This window comes from Hyperoodon ampullatus (genome assembly GCF_949752795.1).
Source record: "Hyperoodon ampullatus genome assembly, chromosome: 12".
In the NCBI taxonomy this organism is placed as follows: Eukaryota; Metazoa; Chordata; class Mammalia; order Artiodactyla; family Ziphiidae; genus Hyperoodon; species Hyperoodon ampullatus.
Window position 1 is genome coordinate 17,516,766 of NC_136925.1, and position 10,436 is coordinate 17,527,201.

A 10,436-nucleotide genomic window follows, 5' to 3' on the forward strand; every position below is an offset into this window, starting at 1 on the left:
AAATGGAAACCAAAAGAATGCTGGAGTAGCAATTCTCATATCAGACAAAATAGACTTTAAAATAAAGACTATTAGAAGAGAAAAAGAAGGACACTACATAATGATCAAGGGATCGATCCAAGAAGAATATATAACAATTGTAAATATTTATGCACCCAAAGTAGAAGCACCTCAATACATAAGGCAAATACTAACAGCCATAAAAGGGGAAATCAACAGTAACACATTCATAGTAGGGGACTTTAACACCCCATTTTCACCAATGGACAGATCATCAAAAATTAAAATAAATAAGGAAACACAAGCTTTAAATGATACATTTAAAAAGATGGACTTAATTGATATTTATAGGACATTTCATCCAACAACAACAGAATACACATTTTTCTCAAGTGCTCCTGGAACATTCTCCAGGATAGATCATATCTTGGGTCACAAATCAAGCCTTGGTAAATTTAAGAAAATTGCAATTGTATCAAATAACTTTTCTGACCACAACACTATGACATTAGATATCAATTACAGGAAAAGATCTGTAAAAAATACAAACACATGGAGGCTAAACAATACACTACTTAATTACAAAGTAATCACTGAAGAAATAAAAGAGGAAATCAAAAAATACCTAGAAAGAAATGACAATGGAGACACGATGACACAAAACCTATAGGATGGAGCAAAAGCAGTTATAAGAGGGAAGTTTATAGCAATGCAATCCTATCTTAAGAAACAGGAAACATCTCGAATAAACAACCTAACCTTGCACCTAAAGCAATTAGAGAAAGAACAAAAAACCCCCAAAGTTAGCAGAAGGAAAGAAATCATAAAAATCAGATCAGAAATAAATGAAAAAGAAATGAAGGAAACGATAGCAAAGATCAATAAAACTAAAAGCTGGTTCTTTGAGAAGATAAACAAAATTGATGAACCATTAGCCAGACTCATCAAGAAAAAAAGGGAGAAGACTCAAATCAATAGAATTAGAAATGAAAAAGGAGAAGTAACAACTGACACTGCAGAAATACAAAAGATCATGAGAGATTACTACAAGCAACTCTATGCCAATAAAATGGACAACCTGGAAGAAATGGACAAATTCTTAGAAATGCACAACCTGCCAAGTCTGAATCAGGAAGAAATAGAAAATATGAAGAGACCAATCACAAGCACTTAAATCGAAACTGTGATTAAAAATCTTCCATTAAACAAAAGCCCAGGACCAGATGGCTTCACAGGCGAATTCTATCAAACATTTAGAGAAGAGCTAACACCTATACTTCTCAAACTCTTTCAAAATATAGCACAAGGAGGAACACTCCCAAACTCATACTATGAGGCCACCATCACCTCGATACCAAAAACAGACAAGGATGTCACAAAGAAAGAAAACTACAGGCCAATATCACTGATGAACATAGATTCAAAAATCCTCAACAAAATACTAGCAAACAGAATCCAACAGCACATTAAAAGGATCATACACTGTGATCAAGTGGGGTTTATTCCAGGTATGCAAGGATTCTTCAATGTATGCAAATCAATCAACGTGATATACCATATTAACAAATTGAAGGAGAAAAACCATATGATCATCTCCATAGACGCAGAGAAAGCTTTTGACAAAATTCAACACCTATTTATGATAAAGAACATGCAGAAAGTAGGCATAGAGGGAAATTTCCTCAACATAATAAAGGCCATATATGACAAACCCATAGCCATCATCGTCCTCAATGGTGAAAAACTGAATTCATTTCCACTAAGATCAGGAACAAGACTAGGTTGCCCACTCTTACCACTCTTATTCAACATAGTTTTGGAAGTTTTAGCCACAGCAATCAGAGAAGAAAAGGAAATAAAAGGAATCCAAATTGGAAAAGAAGAAGTAAAGCTGTCACTGTTTGCAGATGACATGATACTATACATAGAGAATCCTAAACATGCTACCAGAAAACTACTAGAGCTAGTCAATGAGTTTGGTAAAGTAGCAGGATACAAAATTAATGCACAGAAATCTCTGGCATTCCTATACACTAATGATGAAAAATCTGAAAGTGAATTCAAGGAAACACTCCCATTTACCATTGCAACAAAAAGAATAAAACATCTAGGAATAAACCTACCTAAGGAGACAATAGAACTGTATGCAGTAAGTTTTAAGACACTGATGAAAGAAATTAAAGATGATACAAATAGATGGAGAGATATACCATGTTCTTGGATTGGAAGAATCAACATTGTGAAAATGACTCTACTACCCAAAGCAATCTACAGATTCAATGCAATCCCTATCAAACTACCACTGGCATTTTTCACAGAACTAGAACAAAAAAATTCACAATTTGTATGGAAACACAAAAGACCCCGAATAGCCAAAGAAATCTTGAGAGCAAAAAACGGAGCTGGAGGAATCAGGCTCCCTGGTTTCAGACTATACTACAAAGCTACAGTAATCAAGACAGTATGGTACTGGCACAAAAACAGAAATATAGATCAATGTAAGTGGATAGAAAGCCCAGGGAGAAACCCACGCACATATTGTCACCTTATCTTTGATAAAGGAGGCAGGAATGTACAGTGGAGTAAGAACAGTCTCTTCAATAAGTGGTGCTGGGAAAACTGGACAGGTACATATAAAAGTATGAGATTAGATCAGTCCCTTACAACATACACAAAAATAAGCTCAAAATGGATTAAAGACCTAAATGTAAGGCCAGAAACTATCAAACTCTTAGAGGAAAACATAGGCAGAACACTCTATGACATAAATCACAGCAAGATCCTTTTGGACCCACCTCCTAGAGAAATGGAAATAAAAACAAAGATAAACAAATGGGACCTAATGAAACTTCAAAGCTTTTGCACAGCAAAGGAAACCATAAAGAAGACCAAAAGACAACCCTCAGAATGGGAGAAAATATTTGCAAATGAAGCAACTGACAAAGGAGTTATCTCCAAAATTTATAAGCAGCTCATGCAGCTCAATAACAAAAAAAGAAACAACCCAATCCAAAAATGGGCAGAAGACCTAAATAGACATTTCTCCAAAGAAGATATACAGACTTCCAACAAGCACATGAAAGAATGCTCAACATCATTATTCATTAGAGAAATGCAAATCAAAACTACAATGAGATATCATCTCACACCAGTCAGAATGGCCATCATCAAGAAATCTAGAAACAATAAATGCTGGAGAGGGTGTGGAGAAAAGGGAACACTCTTGCACTGCTGGTTGGAATGTGAATTGGTACAGTCACTATGGAGAACAGTATGGAGGTTCCTTAAAAAACTAAAAATAGAACTACCATATGACCCAGCAATCCCACTACTAGGCATATACCCTGAGAAAACCATAATTCAAAAAGAGTCATGTACCAAAATATTCATTGCAGCTCTATTTACAATAGCCCAGAGATGGAAACAACCTAAGTGCCCATCATCGGATGAATGGATTAAGAAGATATGGCACATATATACAATGGAGTATTACTCAGCCATAAAAAGAAACGAAATTGAGCTATTTGTAATGATGTGGATAGACCTAGAGTCTGTCATACAAAGTGAAGTAAGTCAGAAAGAGAAAGACAAATACCGTATGCTAACACATATATGTGAAATTTAAGAAAAAAATATGTCATGAAGAACCTAGGGGTAAGACAGGAATAAAGATACAGACCTACTAGAGAATGGACTTGAAGATATGGGGAGGGGGAAGGGTAAGCTGTGCCAAAGCGAGAGAGAGGCCTGGACATATATACACTACCAAACGTAAAATAGATAGCTAGTGGGAAGCAGCCGCATAACACAGGGAGATCGGCTCGGTGCTTTGTGACCACCTAGAAGGGTGGGATAGGGAGGGTGGGAGGGAAGGAGATGCAAGAAAGAAGAGATATGGGAACATATGTATATGTATCACTGATTCACTTTGTTATAAAGCAGAAACTAACACACCATTGTAAACAATTCTACTCTAATTAAAAAAAATAGAGTTACACTTAGGTATCAAGACCCAATTGAATAAAACACTATGTACTGTCTCATCTTTCAAAAGAATAAAACTACTTGTTGAGGTCTTGTTATACACTTTGCACCCTGGAGTGGGCGGGGGCAGAGCAAGGTGGGACAAGAGGTTCCCCATGTAGGGAGACTAAGGAAGTGTGAGGTATTAAATGTTTAGATCTTTGAAAATGTTATTCGTTTAAAAAAATAGGATTTCAGTGAATTTTATTTTTGTTTTTTTTTTTGGTACACGGGCCTCTCACTGTTGTGGACTCTCCGCTTGCAGAACACAGGCTCCGGACGTGCAGGCTCAGTGGCCATGGCTCACGGGCCCAGCCGCTCCGCGGCATGTGGGATCTTCCCCGACCGGGACACAAACCCGCGTCCCCTGCATCGGCAGGCGGAATGTCAACCACTGCACCACCAGGGAAGCTCTTCAGTGCAGTTTTAACTTCTTTTCTCTTTTTAAGAAGGTAGGTGTCATTTCCTACTTCTAAGAGCTGTTTTATGAATCTCTGTTCTAGGCTTTTTACATTTTTCTATTGGATTATTTATCTTTTCTTATTTGTTATATATTAAGGGAAGTAGTTGATCATGTCATAAATTACAATATTTTTCCCAGTTTGTCATTTGTCTTTGTTTACAGTTTTCTTAGTATATCTAAATATCATCAAAGGTATCATTTTTTTTCTTCTATTACTTCTGAGTTCGGTGTCACATTTGGAAAGGTGTTCAATACTTCAAATATAAAAAAATCCTTCTAAGTTTTGGTATTTATATGATTTAATTAATGCCTTTGAAGTTTATGTTGGCTTTACTTTTATTTTTTTCCCAATGTTTAACCAGTTGTCTCACTGTTAATCAAATAATCCATCCACCCTGTACTGATCTGAAATTTCACCTTTGTTTTAATTATATTACCATATAATTCTAATATTTATTTATCTATTTAAATGTTATACTATTTGTAGTATAAATTTTAGTGAAAGTTATACTTCATTTTGAACTAATTAATAAATCAATATATTATGTAGTTTTGTTCTGTTTAATGCCTTATAAATCATTATTAATATTTCTTTATAATGTAAAATTATGCCTGCTGATTATTAATAACATTTGATTTTTTTACGTTAATTCGTTTTTTTTAACTTTTTATTTTATATCGGAGTATAGCTGATTAACAATGTTGTGAAAGTTTCAGGTGCACAGCAAAGCAACTCAGCCATACATATACATGTATCCATTCTCCCCCAAACTCCCCTCCCATCCAGGCTGCCACATAACACTGAGCAGATTTCCCTGTGCTCTACATTAGGTCCTTGTTGGTTATCCATTTTAACTATAGCATTGTGTGCATGTCGATCCCATATGCCCTAACTAACCCTTCCTCCCATCATTTCCACCCCCCCTCTTGTAACCATAAGTTCATTCTCTAAGTAATTACTGTTGATTTTTGACCCACTTGTCATTTACTGTGATCACAGATGTTTGGTCTTATTTCTGTCAGCTTCTTTTGAGCTCTCTGTCTTTTCCCTTTCTAGATGAATAGAGATTTATTTTGGCATTATTTTTTCTAATTATTTGGAAATTACACATGCTCTTTTTTTATTCTGTTAGCTTATCTGTAAATGTTCAGAAATCAGTTACTTTTCTTTCTTCCTCAAAATCAAGAATAACACCACATATGCTGACATTTCCTGATATAGGATGAACAATTTCCTTCTTACTTCCTATATAATCTTCTGTTTTTCCCCGTTTTTTTATGATTATCCATTGGCATTTTTACCTTGATGGTTATTAATTTTTTTACATCGTAGAACCTCTCTTTTAAGAATGATTTCAGCATTTACATTGTTTCACAACGACATTAACAACACATATTTATGTGTGTATATTTGATCTCGGGCCTGCTGTCTCTCTGGCCTTGTTTCCTTCAACTTTCCCCTTGCTAACCAGGCTGTAGCTATCTTGGTCTTTTTCTCCAACACTTAAGATTGTTCCTACTTCAGAGCCTTTGCATTTGCTGTTTCTGTTGCCAGGACTTTTCTTCTTCAGACCTTTGCATGGTGGCCGCTTGTCATCACTCACCAGAGCTGTCACTACTCAGAGGCCTTCCATGGTCCCCTCCACCTCACCCAACCCAAGCCCAGGTGCTCATTCACTCTCTCCCTCCTTACTTCAGATTACTTCCCGCACGGGCTTATCACTCTCTAACAGGATTCTATTTCGTTATTGGCTTACTTACTGTTTGGTTTCCTATTTATTTTCCTTTCCCTCCCACTAGAACATAAGCTCCATGAAGGTGGACACCTGGTTTATCTTGCTCATCATTTTACCCCAGTGCTTAGAACTATAACTGGTATGTGTTAGACTGCTGATATTTGGCAAATAAATATTTGTTGAATGAATGAATGAATAAGTCCTTGCTTTTAAAAAAAATTGTGAATAATATTTTATTTAGTCATTTTTGTTTATGACTGAAACTCTGGGAATTCAAAATTAACATCCTTGCCCGTGAGCTTCTTATAGATGCCAGAAAATGTTTCAACCTTGTGTTCCACATTGTTCTGCTGTACTTTATCCAAATGAACCTTTATGAGTCAGCTGCCATCCAGCTTCATGCAGATTCTCTTGGCCACAATCTCACTTGGGAAAACCAGGTCCTCCAGGATGGCGTCATGCACGACTGTCAGAGTGCGGCTCCTGGGACTCTTTTGCTTATTTTTTGTGTGGCTTTTTCGAGTTGGCTTAGGCAGAATTCCCCTCTGAGTGATCAAGACACTTGCTTCCCGCTGAACTTCTTCTCCAACTCACACACTAGCTGGACCTGGATTTTCCGGAAAGATTTCAGTTGAGGAATGGGAACAAAGATTATGATAGCTTTCTGACCACCACCACCTTCAATTTTCTTGGTGGCCGTGATATTCAGCTCCTGCAGCTGGGCCTTGAGGTCCCAGTTCATCTCTAGCTCTAAGAGGGCCTGGGAGATGCCCGACTTGAACTCATCAGGGTTCTTGTCATTGGGCTTCACGATCTCCATGATGGCACTGAACATGGCCTGGACCTTGCCAATGCGGCCAATATTTGCTGCCGCTGCCGACACTAGTACGCTTAGGAAGAGACGCCCTTGATTTTTCTAAGGGTGCCTTCTTATTCTTCAAAACCCTGTGGAGTTGCTGGGCCTCCAATCAGTGGGCTCTGGGCCAATCCTCCATCTGCCTTTCTGTATTAATCCTCAGTCTTGCTATCTGGAGAATGGTGGTCATTGCCTCCTTCCTCTTAAGGACAGGTGGGATCCCCAGGAGACCAATCTGTGGTGAAGGGGCAGCAAAAGCTGGGGGTAGAGGGTCCTTGGTCACAAGGGCCAGCGCACTTGCAAATGGAGTGGACTAATTCATTTATTTTGAAAACAACTGATTTTGACGTAATGTCTTATTAATAACCAATGCTATATGGTTGCTTTAAGAAATAAATGTTTTTTTCTCTTTTAAGACTTAAAATACTGCATATACTATGAAATTAATTGTTTTCTGGTTGCTGAATTATTAAAATTGCCACATAGTCAATCAGAGTAATTAATGGGATTTCTGGAGGAAAAATGTTTGGAATAAGGTTGGATTTGTGGATAAGGCAGGCTGAAATGAGAGTCTGATAAAATTTAAGAGATGAGGGTTGGTGCTAAGGATCTGAGCTAGCTGGGGGCTCTTGCTGACCACGGTGAAGCCTTTAGCTTGTGTAGCCTTCAAAGCCAGATTCTAGGGTCTGTAGACAATCCTGCTTCTCGTCATCCCTTTAAAGCCTTCAATCTAGGCAGGGCAAAGCAGATAATCACACAAATACTCCACACTCTTCTCCCCACTGCCACCTGGCTGAAGCCTTACCTCTCCTGATGTTGCAGTAGGTAGAGTCCTCCAGGTGACAGTGAGGGAGGTGTGTGTATGTATGTGTGTTTGGGTTGTACAGCAGGGGGACGTGACAGGCAAGGTGGATTTTCCAGAAGGAAACTGGGTCATCTGTTAGCTCCAGAGTCCTCTTAGCATATTATTTCCTCAAGGCCATCCTATTACATCATCCCTCTCCCCATCCATCCCTTCATCATCAACAAATTGTTGAGCCCCCATTGTTCTAGGCATGGGGATACAGTAGTCAATACAGTAAAGTCCCTGTTCTCATGAAGCTTACGTTTCAGTAAAGCAAGGGATGAAACAAACAAACAAGTAAATACATGATATCTCATTTGATAATAAAGGCCTTGGAGAAAAATAAAGTAGGGTAGGAAAAAAGAGAGTGAAAATGTTGATGGGGCTACTTTCTATGGGGTAGTCAGAAAAGTTCTCTCTGGGTATGTGACTTCTGCATTTGAAGAAAATAAGGGGGGCTTCCCTGATGGCGCAGTGGTTGAGAGTCTGCCTGCCGATGCAGGGGACATAGGTTCGTGCCCCGGTCTTGTAAGATCCCACATGCTGCGGAGTGGCTGGGCCCGTGAGCCATGGCCACTGAGCCTGCGCGTCCAGAGCCTGTGCTCCGCAACGGGAGAGGCCACAACAGTGAAAGGCCCACGTACTGCAAGAAAAAAAAAAAGAAAATAAGGGGAAACCTCACTTGTGGGTTTCTGGGGAACCTTATTTCATGATCCATAAATGAGCATGATGCATGGTTTGGAAAATTCTAGTAGGGCTTTGTTGACTTGGTACAGTCTGGATTATATTGCAAATAAAATGGGGGAAACACTAGAGAATTTTAAGCAGAAAAGTAACATGATCTGACTTATATAGCAAAAGAATCACTTGTGCTGTTGTATGGATAATAAATAGACTTTGTGTGTGTGTGGCGGGTGGAGGTGATGTGGGAATGTGGAAGCTGGGAGACCCGTCCATTTAGTCCTTGCCGTAAGTTTATTTCCTTATCACCATTAGTATTCACCAAACTTTCTTTATCAGACATGCTATAAAAATAGGCAAACCACAGCCAGATTTTAAACAGAACTTTCATAGTTCGCGTCTTCAAATGAAATAACACATAACAGAATTTGTGCTTAGTAAACTTTAATTTTCTATATCTTTCAGCATTAATCTTAATCTTCACCTTGGCTGAATAAGGTTTACCTGGGACAGAGTTTAGTTTCTCCATAAATCTCATTTGGTTGCTCCATCTTGGTGGCCTCGGGCTGTGCTCCTGTGATCCTACTTATCTTCCTGGATCTCCACCTGCACAGCATGTCCTCTGACACAGCCTGCATCTCCAGGGCTTCCTGTCCTTGGCACAAGGCTCAAGGTACATGATAGCTTTGTTGTGACTGCTGATTGCAGAGAAGGCCGTAATTGTGTACATCTTGCCCTTTAACACATGTAACTAATGAATGAGGAACTGCTTTTTTAAGGAGAAATTTCCTTTGCAAAGAACAGATAGGGAAGAGTTCACATGAGTCTCTTTTATCCCAGAATGTGCTTGATATTTCCTGTTTCTCATGATTGGTTTTCCCTCCTTCTTCACTGTGTTTTTTGTCCTAGGAGGCTGACTTTTATGAACTATACCAAAGGCTCCCTCCCCATCTGGTTTCAGCTTGGTTCTGGCTAACAGGAGGCACCAGTGGAGCTACGATAACGAGAGGAGAATGGGTTTGGGGTATTTATCCCTCCAGCTTTCTTTTTGCTGGGTTACCATTTATTGGTTTTGTTCCTCTCCTATAGGTCACAACTCCGAGGGCAACCCTGTGTGACAACTACAGCCTCTCCCTCAGAGTTCTGGTAACCCTCTCATTTTTTAAAATTTATTTTATTTATTCATTTTCTTAATTTTATTTATTTATTTATTTATTTGCGGTACACGGGCCTCTCACTGTTGTGGCCTCTCCCGTTGAGGAGCACAGGCTCCGGATGCACAGGCTCAGCGGCCATGGCTCACGGGCCCAGCCGCTCCACGGCATGTGGGATCCTCCCAGACCAGGGCACGAACCCGTGTCCCCTGCATCGGCAGGTGAACTCTCAACCACTGCACCACCAGGGAAGCCCTCCTCTCTTGCCCTTCAGTCCAAGGGGTGGCAATAACTCCTAATTCTTCCTGGCACTAGGTTACTGCACCAGCCTTTGTGAGTTTCTCCGAATACTACCTAATCTTTGTAAGTAAATGCTTTATTAAGCTCTCTTCAATTATCCTGTTCCCTGTTAGTCCCATGACAAGATACACAGAGGTTTCTCCAGGAGGAGCTGAGGAAGAAAGTAAAAAAAACTTTTGTTCAGGAAATACTGAAAGCTAATCAGATATGAGACAATTTTATCTTAATCAATGTGATAGAAATGGGGATTATCAAATGAACTCATCAGTTTAGCCTGTGGCCATCAACACATGAATACTTATGGCATATACGTAGCCCATTCAAAATTGGCAGAATTATCTTGAGGAGAGAGTGTTTTATTTTAAGCATTAAACAGCTA

General features: G+C 39.1%; 1 pseudogene across 1 annotated transcript; it reads right to left on the bottom strand.

The window, feature by feature from the left end:
• Positions 1 to 6,473: 6,473 nt before the first annotated feature.
• Positions 6,474 to 7,057, bottom strand: LOC307061517 (small ribosomal subunit protein eS7-like; annotated as a pseudogene). Its single transcript has one exon. The product of its transcript is annotated as a small ribosomal subunit protein eS7-like (transcript).
• Between the last annotated feature and the right edge of the window lie 3,379 nt (positions 7,058 to 10,436).